This window comes from Mirounga leonina, unplaced genomic scaffold (assembly GCF_011800145.1).
Source record: "Mirounga leonina isolate KUSES-001 unplaced genomic scaffold, KU_Mleo_1.0 Mir_363, whole genome shotgun sequence".
NCBI lineage: Eukaryota > Metazoa > Chordata > Mammalia > Carnivora > Phocidae > Mirounga > Mirounga leonina.
In genome coordinates this window covers 1,057,103-1,069,590 of record NW_023270707.1, presented here as the reverse complement: position 1 = coordinate 1,069,590, position 12,488 = coordinate 1,057,103, and the positions used below count along the sequence as shown (strand labels likewise).

The following is a 12,488-nucleotide window of genomic DNA, read 5'->3' as shown; positions in this document are numbered from 1 at the left end:
CGGGCTTATTACAACTTTGGATTGCAGGGAGGTCAAGACATGTCTCAGCATGATCCTTTCCTTTAGCCATCTTTGCTTTTGCCTTTTGCTTTCTGGGGTGTTAGACCCAAAGAACTGTTTGCTCTTTCTCTTCCTTGTGCCTCTTGCATGAATTTTTAAGTGGCACCCCAATGGAAAGAGCGCTCTCTTGCCGTTGAAGAAGTGATAATTGTCTGCCCCAGTGCTCTCTAGCCTTTCACCAGGTTTCTGCTCTCCTGCCTTGAGTTCAGTTAGTGCTCCACGCCGACGACTGGTTGTCAATCACAGGTCATTTGCTCTGCATTAATGAGCCCAGTGTTCCATCTCGTCCCCCACCCGTCCCCCACCCGTCCCCCCACCACATCCCCCTGAGTTTGCCCTCGCCACTGCAGGCCTGGGGACCCCGGGACCGTTCTCATGTTTTCTGCCCTTCCAGACTAAGCCAAAGAAGTAGCTGAAACAAGGGACCATCCTTTCTGATTTTATTCATATGTGAGTGCCTTGAGCGGATTCAAATCACTCATTTATCAATTTATGTTAATTGCTTGTGAGAAGATGCCCTGCTGGTCTTTATAGTTCCCTCAGACACTTTGTAATGATAATTAGACATGCTGCTGTATGGATTAAGAGTGCCATAGTCCAATGACGGCCACAGACAATGGAACCAGTTAATCCATCAGGGTTTAAAATTACATCCCAACTGGAGATGGAGAAAAAACATAAGAGCCGAGGAGGATTAAAGAATGAGCCTCAGCTTGAAAACTCTCCTTTCATCAGTTTCTCAATTGCCGATCTGCAGTCGGGTTGCCTGTGGTAAGCTATTGGCAGTCAATTAGGTGAAATAAAGTGGGAGGGTGACCTTCATTTCCTTTTAATAGCTTTTTCCTCCCTGAAATGGGGAGCTTCAGTGGATTTTCAGCTTAAATTTTATTCAAGCTGCTTTATTACACTTGACAGCTTAGCTCTGCATAAACAATTCTCCCCTCCTCCTCTTCCCCCCAGACCCAGGCTCTGCCTTTCTCCCCCCTCCACCCTTAGATCACATTTTTGACTGTTACTTAGTGGGTTCTCTAATCACATTCAACAAAAAACACAATTACATCTGCATTTGTCGGCTGCTTTCTGTACCCTTTTCTTGTGTAATGAATTGCTTTATTTCAGAGATCAAATCAAATATTCACTGGTACTTTTGCATGTACCGTGTTTGATTAGCAAAGACTAATAGCAAATTGTACTTGTAGCTCAAGCACAGAAATTTTTTAACCCAAATGAATGAGGATGGAAAAGCCTGTTTTGATTAAAGAGAAACATATGCAAAGCAGTTTTCAAGTACCCAGTTACACTTTGTGGAACATGTTTGTTTTCTGATAGTCTCTAGATTTTTACATATCCTTTCTCGATGGTGAACCTCGTGCCCGTAAATTCCCTAAGGCCCTGTCCAGTCCCACACATTAGAAAGGAGGAAATTGTATTAACCAGATGTTTATAGGTAAGACTCCTTTTGAACTGAATCAGAAGATGAAAGTGGCAGGTCGCTTGAGAAGGGCAGATGAATCACTAATTTTATGAATGGCTTTCATCCAGGAAACATGTTGTTGAGATTATAAAGGCAGATTAGCTCTGATAGCTAGCAACAATAACCCAAATCAGGGAATTGGGCCCCGAGCACAAGACTTAACGCCAATTGCATGTCTTCAGCCTACTAGCATGTGCGGTTTTCCTAATTGTAAATTTTTGGCTCAGTCTATTAATTTATGTCAGAAGGCTCTTTGAAAGTTTGTAGTGATCAATAATTATCCTGCACTGTAAGTTTCATGCTCTGGCATATGCTTGATTTTTGCTCGAAAGGAATTGTGCGCGTCCTGGAAAATTGAAGTAGCATAAAATTGAGTTGACAATTCAGTGGACCTTTGCACCCCTTCATTGAACATGCAGTGTGTCAACCTGTCTCCCCAGAGGGGAGGAGGCTCCGGCAGGCTGTCTGTTCCTACAGGCAGCAGCTGTGCAGAGTAAATGCAGCCCCCGCTTGATAGCTGCTGTCAGTATCACTCAGGGGCCGGCTCAGGACGAAGAACAATAGGAGAGGCCACGCTCTTCGTCTGCATCGACTTTCGGGCTAAGAAAAGAAATAGTAATTTAACGGTTTAGACATCTATTACAAGTGTGAAAGATCATGAAAGAGTAGCCTTTAAAATGCAAAGGAGCCAAAACATTCTCCTTCCCTTTAAGGTACAGTCAAGGGGCTTATTGCTTGCTTGGCAGGGCTAAAGACGTTTCTCTTTAGCAGACCTGGAAAACGTGAAATCTTCTCAAGGACGCCAACGCTGCTAAGGTGGGCTCAGCTTGTGTCCTGGGACTGTGGATTGGTCTTAGAGGAGGAAGGGAGGTTCTCTTTTTTTCCGTCTGCGTTGAGTGAACTAATGATGCCCATTTCTCACCAGCATGGGGAACTTAGTTCTCCTACCTGACAGAAAATACTGAATTTTAAACCTTTTCCATTCCAGACACCACCTGCCTTCAACTTATATAGATTACTGGTATTTCAGAAAGATAAGCTTCTTAGATACTTGATATTTGGAAAAACTGTTGAAATAGTTACTTTTCGTGGGGCACTTCTTTTAAACAGTTGTGATGGATAGCAGATTTGATAATTGGCAGAATAATAACTGCAACCCTACTTTTTGAATTTTGCTTTTTATTAACTTTTTTGCTATTAAATGTGTTATGTTCTTGTAGCAATACAAAGAGTAATAATGCAGAAATCTTAATAGGTATAGGGTTTATTTGGTGTGACACACAGCTCACTTGTGCTTTAGAAAACAGGTTTGTGTGGGAAGGGAACTTACTGGAGACCTTAATTTTTAATTTTTTTTAATTTATTCCTTACATCAGTACTGCCTCAGTGATGTAAGCAGAATTCCTCAAAGATTTTTTTTTCCCCCAATTTGGAATTCTATTAAAAATGCTCAAAACAAAATAGATGACAACACTTTGTGGAATGGTCGATATCTTCCATTCCACAAAGGGAAAACGATTGAAGGACTCTTCGAGATCACTTTCCCCTGTATTATTTGAGGGAGCTTGGAACTAAGAACTTTCTTCTACTTGCTATGATAATAATTGATTTTAGTTGAGATTGGGCTTCCAGATAATTAGTGTTATGTTTTAGTGGGTTTATATCACATGTAGTTAATACAGATCATATAGATATAGATACGTATGTATTTGTACACACAGGCTTTTTTTTTTTTTTTTTAGAATTGAGGTATAATTTCCATGTTGTGAATTGCACCAATCTTAAATATATAGGATGATCACTTTGGCATGAGCACACACCCTGTAACCCACACTACTTTTGGGGTGCCGATTCTCTCCTTCACCCCAGGAAGTTCCCTTGTACTTTTTCTCAGCCAGTGTTTCTCCACCCCCAAAGAAAGATGGTTGCTTTTTGCTTAAAGGTAAAATATGATTGGCTGAGTGTAATTTAAAAAGAAAAATTGCATAATTGGATGTCCACTTGTATCCAAGTACTGGCTGCCCAGCTTCATGGTGCTTTGTGCTCATCTTTCTTTCTTTTTCTTTTTTTTTAATAAAGATTTTATTTATTTGTTTGACAGAGAGAGACACAACGAGAGAGGGAACACAAGCAGGGGAAGTGGGAGAGGGAGAAGCAGGCCTCCTGCCTAGCAGGGAGCCCGATGCGGGGCTCGATCCCAGGACCCTGGGGTCATGACCTGAGCCGAAGGCAGACGCTTAACAACTGAGCCACCCAGGAGCCCCATGTGCTCGTCTTTCTAAGAGCGTTTGCCTTGTGTTTTACCTTGCACAAAGGTAAAGCATGGGTCTAGGGTCAGATGGACTTGAGTAGGACACTTGGTAGCTTTGCGACCCCATACAACCAGTTAACCTCTTTGAGTGTCTCCATCTGCAGATGGATAATACCATCTACCCTGCATGGCTTTTGTGGGGATAGGACCTTGGCTGGCAGCCTTTACCCAGCATGGTCCTGACTCCTTGAACTGTGGTTCTGTCTACCTTGTTTCTCTAAGTGCCTGAGGCAGATCTGTGGGTCCAGTTGGCCAAGTTTCGTGTGAGGGGTGGTGGCTCCGAGCAGCGGGTCACTTCCCCTTTAGTCTTTTCTAGTGGTTACGTGGATGTCAGTGTTTGAGATTAGACCCATCCAGATGCTCTGCTCCTGCCACTCAGTTGTCATGCGCGAATGGCTTTTACTTAGGATGTAGCAGTGAAGAAGCCTTGGCTATTTAACTTGATCAACAGACGTAAGGTTCAAAACAGAGGGGGGAAAGTTAAGTTTTGGGAGCAGGTGGAGAGAAAATTGAGAAGCAGAAGTGAGGATAAGACATCGTTGGCGTCCTTACTTAGGAGAAAGGGGAACAAGGCCTTTGCTGGCCCTGAGGGGTTGCACAGATCATTGTGATGGAATTGGAAGAAGAGAGAGAAGAGATAGCCAGATGACCAGTGGGGATTGTCCTTCCCATACCACAGAATGCCTGATTTTTGACAGCTGTCCCAGTGCTGACTGTTGGATGTAAGAAAATTTGAGCAGTTGCTCATAGCAATGCCTGTGAACATCAGGAACTCAAAACATTTGGGTTAGTGTCGGCCACCTTGTTTTTCCGTTCTCATTTGGTCGGACCGAGTCTGACTTAATTTCCTGTGAACAGAAGAACTTCTGTCAAGGCCTTTGGGCCTCCAGTTATTGGTCAGATGTTTATATCCCTGCTTCATAGGTGAACTTAAAATTCTGTATGCTTTAAAACAACTTAGTATAAAATAAAAGAGGTCTCGGGGCTTTTGTGGTGTCTATCTATGTTTGTGTAGGGGATGGCTGTGAGTACAAACTCCTGATTTGTCTGTAGAAGGACGCTTCCTGTCCTTAAGAGATTGAGTTGTAGACCTAAAGGCTCCCCATTGTTGCATGAGATGATTGGTTTAAAGATTAGCAAAATGTTGGATTATTTTTCTCCTCAGGCTGTAGCTGTCAGCTATCTATTGGATTGTAGTGTGTGAAGTTTAAGAGGATGAGGTTAGCCTCTTATTCTTATGAGTATGCAGTTAATCCCTGGAAAGCCCATCAATAACCCAGCTGTAAATTTCTTTATAAAACAAATTCGCCCTCGGAGAATAATGCCTTGCCTGCTACCAAGAGCAGAAAATGACCAGGCTACAACTAGCATCCATATTCTGGCTCTACTAACTTATATTTAGTGATCTACCCTCCTCCTAAATTCCAGTAGTCCAGCCCTTCTATTAATTTTCCAAGGAGAAGGAGCAATATTGCAAAGTCTGGTGTGTATCCTCCTTCTCCTTGGGTTCAAGTTAAATTTTTTACTGAGAGTACAGGTAGGTATCTCTGCAGGGCTTGGCTTCAATGTCTGGGTTCTTCTGAATAGTCAGCGTGGTTTTTTAGTTGCTAGAAAACTTGTTGAGGCATTGTTCACTTTTTAATTTCCCCGCATATATTTATATGATTTGTACTTCGTTCCTTGGAAGGAGACATTATCCTATTTTGTCTCTTTTCAGAGTAGAAAGTAGAGCACCCCATTTTAAGAGTTAGACCTATGCATTTTTTTAAATTGATGCATAATTTACATACCATAAAATTCGCCCTCCCAAAGCATATGAATCAGGGGGTTTTGGTATATTCACAAACTTGTGCAACCATCACCACACATTCTAGAACATTTTTATCACTCCAAAAAGAAACCCCATATCCATTAGCAGTCACCCCCCTTGCCTCCCAGTGCCCCCCAGTCCCTGCAACCACCGATCTTTCTGTCTCTGTGGGTTTGCGTGTTCATTTTGTGTAAAAGGAATTTTGTGTAAAAGGAATCCGCTAACATGTGGCCTTTTGTGGTGAGGTTCTTTCACTTTGCATAGAGTTCTCAAGATTTGTTCATGTAGCATGTACTTCAGTCCTTATTGATGAATAATATTGCATTGTATTAATACACCACCTTTATTAATCCAGTCACCGGCTGATGGACATTGAGGTTGTTTCCAAACCTTTTGGCTGTTTATGAATAATGCTGCAGTGAACGTTGTGTATATGTGGTGTGGACCTGTTTTCTTTTCTCTCGACTGAACCTACGAGTGTCCTTGCAGGGTCGTGTGATAACTCTGTTTAACACTTTGAGCAGCTGCTAGACTGTTTTCCAAAGTAATGGATGAGAATTCCACTTTCTCAGCATCTTCTCCAGCACTTGTTATCGTCCATCTTTTTGAGCCTAGCCGTTCCAGTGGGTGTGATGTTCGTTGTTTAGATTTGTAGGTTTCCCTGCCGGCTAATGATGTTGAGCATCTTTTCATCAAAACCGTCCTTGGCTTTAGAAGTGGATCTGCCTAAATCAACATGGCTTTTTAAAACTTCATCTGATTCAGGCCTTTCAGTCCAGCGCTCTGATCATTGTCACTGCTGTCACTGTCATCCGGGGCAGGCGAGACGAGCAAGGACGTCAGTGATGACGCAGGAGGAGTTGGCCTTTGTGGATTCGCTGCAATGCAGAAAGAGTAAAGATGAGTTCAGGTCTTTTTTTAGAGTTATAGGCCTTCATCCTGGTGCCTGCCTCCATACAGGCCATCAGTTTTGTCTCTGGGTGTCATTTTCTGTATGCTCCTGCATGGAGATGGGGCCTTTCAGTGGATTGTTGTTGTTGTTTGTTTGTTTTTTTAAACTATGTTCAAGTGGCTTGAGAATTCTTGGCCCCAGTAAGCACTTTCTGCCTGTTTATCACCCTTGCCACTCTTCACGAGAGAGGCCATTCACATAATGGGAGGTTTTCAGATAACTACTATAGTAGTGTCCTTGACGTTTCTGCTCCCACATGGCTCTTCCGCACTTTCCCGGCTCGTTTACTGTAGCATGCCAATTTTCTCCTTCTGCAGTCTCCCCAGGTAAGAGCGGAGTGTTTTAAAGAACAGGGAAATAGCAGAAATCGAGGAAGAGTGATTTGGAGAGAACTGGGAACAAATGCTACTTTTCACATTTTTTCCCCCTTTAGAAGTGTTTAAATACCAAATGCTATAAATGTCACTTACTGGCATGCTTTTAAAGGCATGAGAGATGCTATTTTGGGGGCATGGTTTCAGTTCTGGTTGGGTTCAGTTTGTGATCTGTGTGACATGGTTTTCCCTAAGGTTAGAGAGCAGGGTAGATTTCTGAAATTCAAGTTGATTCTGTGGTCGGTGATAAAGAGCTTAGCATCTGGTGAGGTTAAGGGGGGTGTTGGCCTTCGTTTTCCTTTTGGGTGTCCGTTCCCGTTGTATAGGCAGCTCAGTGGCGATAAAGCACGTGTTTTAGAAACACAAGTGTGGAAACCATGACGCCGTTACGTTAAAGCTCTGAATGTAAACAGCAAAGTCAATTTCATTATAGTAACATAATTGACCCAGGCTGCACTAGGTAAAACACGAATTAAAATTCTGAATGCGGCGCTGTTGTTTGACATGGATGAGGTGACTTTAGTCATGGGTTTTCATTATCATTAACTCAGGGTTTGGTGTTTGTTTTCCTTGTCTCACTCCCAGCCTGTCCACACTGTTTGGGTAAGAGCGAGTGCATGTCTCTCCTTCTGTCAACAGCGAAACCTTTCTGCGACCACCTTGGAGGCGCAAAACACCGATACGTGGACGTTTCCAGTGTAGCTTTTTAAAGTCGTTTGACGAAATGTGAGCTTTTTGTTGTTGTTTGTTTTATTTTAAAATTGTCAGTGGAGTCCACTCTGGGAAGCAGATGCTTGTCTTTTGAGTTGTGACAAGGTACTTGATGGCGATGAAGGGACAGTGAACAATTGAGTGTTGGAAAGCATTTTTAGTTTTTAAGCAACAGTTTGTCAGGTTGCTTGCTGTATAAGAACATGAATTCTGATGTAATGGGACAGAATTCCAGCTTAGATCTCGGGTAAAAACATTCAGCCTCAGCACTATTGACATTTGGGGCTTGTTAATTCTCTGTGACGGGGGGCTGTCTTATGCATTGTAGGATGTTTAATAGCATCCATACATAGTCCCTCCCCCCATCCTCCCAGGTGTGACAACCATAAATGTCTCTAGACATTGCCACATGTCCCCAGGGTGGAAAAAGGGGGGGGGGTGTCAAAATTGCTATTTGAGAACCACTGGTCATCTGAGAAACCACCTGCAATGCTAAAAACCACCATTGCTCATCAAAAATGCCTTTTCCTATAGCTTTACAAACTGTTTTGCCTGTGAGTCCTGTGCAATATAAATCTGCAAGCATTCATTTTAAAAAAGTCTACTAATTAGTGGAAGGTAACGAGGAGGTAGAAGGTTGGGATTTTCCCACCCTCGCTGTCCCATTGAGAAACATCTGAGTTTCCCCATTGATCTGTGCAGGTTTGGGTCTGTGGAGGACCATTGCGTGCAGATTCCCCAGTTGGTAGAGCCATTGGGTTTTTTTGAGGTTTTGCTGGCTGTATAGCAATGTCAGTACCTCTTTTGTTCCAAAATACATTTTTAAAATAGCATTCATTTTTTTTTCCCCCTTTTGGGGAAGGTGCCAGGCCCCGGATTGTCTCAGGTAAGCCTTGTTGAGAGAAAATGTCCTTCCAAACACACGTGGAACAGGTGGGCTGTCTGTGTGGAGTTGTTTACTCTGGTGGATACGGGCCCTCTATTCATTCCCGTGTGTGTGTGTGTGTGTGTGTGTATCTCAGATATGACACTATTTGTTAAGCATCTTCTGAGAGTAGCCATATAAGCTGTCACTGTTTGGGCTTGATTCTTCTTTATATGCTTCCTTGGAAGAGAGCCGGAGTTAAAGAGATCATCCTTTTTCAGATATAGGGGCGCAGAATATTGGGAAGTGGGGATTAGAGAGGTGGGACTCATGAGGCACGAATCTAAGAACAAATTTCCATCTGTCACCTCCGTTAGGGCTGCATGGTAAAGGTGGAGTGTCTCAGCATGTGTGGTATTCTACGCCCTCAGGAGCCTCCCCTTACCTGGGAAGGGAAAGACAGTGAGGTCTTCACTGGAGAAGGAGAGCGCCCTCTTCCTTCCCCATGCTTGGGAAAGCTCAGGCTAACTCCTCGTGAACATGGCTGGGCTGCTGGGGTCACAGGAGAAAGGCTGTTCTAGGGAATAAAAGGTTTGCTCTCCTTGTTCTGGCTGTGAGCCCCGCGGCAAGCCAGTCTCTGCTCTGTGAAATGGGATCCACGATGCCCACCCTTCCTGCCTTGGGAGTGTTCTGAGCTGAGGCCAGACAGTGGCCGGGGGGTATGTAGGCACGCTGCCTGTCAGGATGAGAAGTAGAGCGTGAGGCTGCAGTATCCATGTTCCTGGGTCTACAGCATCTTTAGTACTTGTGATCCATGCTCTCAGTGCTTACTACTCTTTCCAGTTTGGTAGGATTTTGCTTTAAAAAAAAAAAAAAGCTTGGGGCACCTGGGTGGCTCAGTTGGTTAAGCGTCTGACTCTTGATTTTGGCTCAGGTCATGATCTCAGGGGTCGTGAGATTGAACCCTGAGTGGGGCTCCGTGCTGGGCATGGAGCCTGCTTAAGATTTTCCCTCCCTCTCCCTCTGCCCCCCACCCCATGTTCTCTCTCAAAAAAATAAAATATAGCAATAAAAATAAAAAGAAGAAGCAGGAGCAGCTTTCAAAAGGACCGAGCAAGGGATGGAGAAACTTGGTTGCCTCTAATAACGGATAGTGAGCTTTCTTCAAGGATCCTAGGAAACCAGAGCTGGGTAGAGGTGGGAGTTTCCCAGAGCCAGTTACAGCTGTTGGACGTCCCTGTTTTTGTTTTTTTGTTTTTTTTCAAGATTTTATTTATTTGACAGCGGGAGAGAGAGCGAGAGAGAGCACAGACATGGGGAGCAGCAGAGAGAGAGGGAGAATCAGGCTCCCCATTGAGCAGGGAGCCCAACTCAGGGCTTGATCCCAGGACCCTAGGATCATGACCTGAGCCAAAGGCAGACGCTTAACGACTGAGCCACCCAGGCACCCCCAGACATCCCTGTTGATAGTTCTCAGCCTAACTGTGGGGTTTAATCACGTGGTCTACTTCGCAGCTGTGGCGAAGCCCTTTTATTATATAAGCTAGTTTCTCTTTTCAGTAATATATTGTAGAACGCTTTCTAGTTCATCTTTCTAAGAACCAACTTGGATTTGGCAGAAAAGCTCTACTTTCCTTCTCATGTATCCAGGCATTTGCCTGAGTATGCCTTTGCCGTGACATAAAATCACACCCCTGGAAAAGTCCCTTGGTGACTCTGTTCTGGACTTTTGGGAGAGCGGGGTGTGCAGGGAGGGGTGAAAGGGTGGTGTCCCCCACCCAGTAGTTAAATCCCTTCCCCTCTGCTTGGCTTCTCTCATCTTGTAATCCGCGCCGTGCTTAATTACCCCGTTGCACTTGCTTGTGTATGCATCATTGCATTTCCCCCCCAGAAGCCGGACATAGCTCTTCTTCTCTAAGTAATGATAGCAATTGCTGGTAGGGCAGACCTGTTCCTCATCCTTCTCCGAGCACATTTCTTATGGCAGGTGTCTAGTTCCTAATTAAGTGCTAATGAGCATGCCTAGTGGACCATGATGCCGCTCCCGGCCTCTCCAGTTTTATTTCTTGCTCTTGCCAAGCTCTTAAAAGGTGACAGAGCAAGAATCAGTGTCTTTGGGATGACAGGAAGGTGATTTTAGGTGTAAAGAAATTGTTATTATGATCTCAGATGGTGAATGAGGAGTTTATAAATACTTGCCAAGAATACTATTAATGCTGGCCTCTCTGACCTCTTTCTCCCCCTTTCCACTTTTCCTCTGCTTAGCCCTGTGCTCCCCCCTTAGAAAGAAGGGGAAGGGGAATTTCAAGAGAAGGTTGGCTCCTGAAGATTTTTTTTTAGAAGGTGCCAGGAGTGGTTGAAAATTTACTGTAAACTGACTGTAGACACAGATTTCTGGCTTTAAGATGCTATTTTCTCTCGAGGGTGGGAAGCATGTTTAGGATTCAATTAAAGATCAGTGGTCTGGGTAGAAATTACTGAAGATCTGGCGTAAGATTTAATATATTCAGTACACGCAAGGGGATAATAAATAAACGAGTAATTGAGTCCCAGGGAAGTGAGCACAAATCAGAATCTTAAGAATTTTCTAACATTACACCTTAGAAATTGAGCTTTAATCGTTTTTACTGTCTCATCAAAAACGAGTTTTATGTTGGACAGCTGAAATGTGGCCAGATTTATGGCTCAGGGGCCATTTCTTGGATACTTTTTCATTTACTACAACATGCTCTTCAATATAATATATGAAAGCAACGGTACTTTTTAGTGTGAACAGATTTCTAACTTCTGGAATGGGTTAAGGGATAGAGGCAAAGGCATTTGGGAGTGGGGATGTGGGTCACTGTGGGGAGAGTCCCACACTGGGGGTTCTTTGTCACGGCCTCTCTGGGTCTCAGTGTTTCCCTCTGTGACATGGAAGAGATGGGTTTGGGGTGTGGGGCTCAGGAGAAGAGAAGCGATAAACACAGTCTCAGGCTACGGCTGAGCTATCACAGCGTGGCCCCCAGGGCCTCCCTCTGTGTGTGGTGGGATGGTGACCCGAGTGCAGCCATGAGGATCATTTCTACGTGACACCCCCCCCCCCCAGTCGGAGAACCTCGGCAGATTCCTTGATGCCCTGCGCCTTGGTTCCTTCTGTGAAATGGGAGTGTCCGTGCTTCCTCCTAGGTCTGTGAGGCCTCAGTGAAATAAGGACACAGGGGTACCTGTGAGGGGAAGGGGCTTGCCTAAGAGACGCTAGATCTTTCTTCAGCTTTCCGTTAATTTAAGGTAGTATTTTGGTTACACCGCATCATACCATCGTGGTAAGTTAGCACAAGAATATTGGAGAAACAGAGTCAACTTGTAACTGGTGACTAGTGGAGAAGAGTAGAGTTACTGGTTTGTAGGGTGCACATCTGTGCCTCCCCCGCTTTAACCTTCCTGAAATCAGGAAGAGTCTTGCATTTGGGGACATACTGGACTTCATCCCCGGAGGTGCTTAGAGATGGATCTAACACGGGAGTGCTAGCCTGGCTGGCTGCTCATCAGTAGCCATACTCTGCGGGCATGACTCATGCCAGAAAGAGGCAGTGTAGATAGATCTCGAATTATATTTTGGGAAGATGGGGAAAGATAACTGTATAGATGGAAGCTTTTGATGAACTGAAAATGCTAATCACATTTTTTCCCCTTTCCTCCCTTTGTCTCTTTGTTCCTGTCATGTGTTTGTTGAACCTCCTGTTGTGTTTCCTCCACTGTGGGTACTTCTCCCCCTGGATGTTGTTGCTACCTCCACCCTCATCCTCTGCTCCTTCCACTCTCACCTCCTCCCCTTTCTCTCATCGCTTCCTCCTCCCCTTCCTCTCTCATCTCCTCCCCTTCTTCCTCTCTTTCCACTCTCACCTCTTTCTCTCCCTCTTCCCCATCCTCTCATCTCTTCCTCCTCCCC

General features: G+C 44.4%; 1 protein-coding gene across 6 annotated transcripts in view; it reads left to right on the top strand.

The window, feature by feature from the left end:
- The window catches only part of TLE1 (TLE family member 1, transcriptional corepressor), an 89,307-nt gene that overhangs the window by 31,529 nt on the left and 45,290 nt on the right, over positions 1-12,488 (top strand). The gene's annotated exons all lie outside the window — the stretch shown is intronic.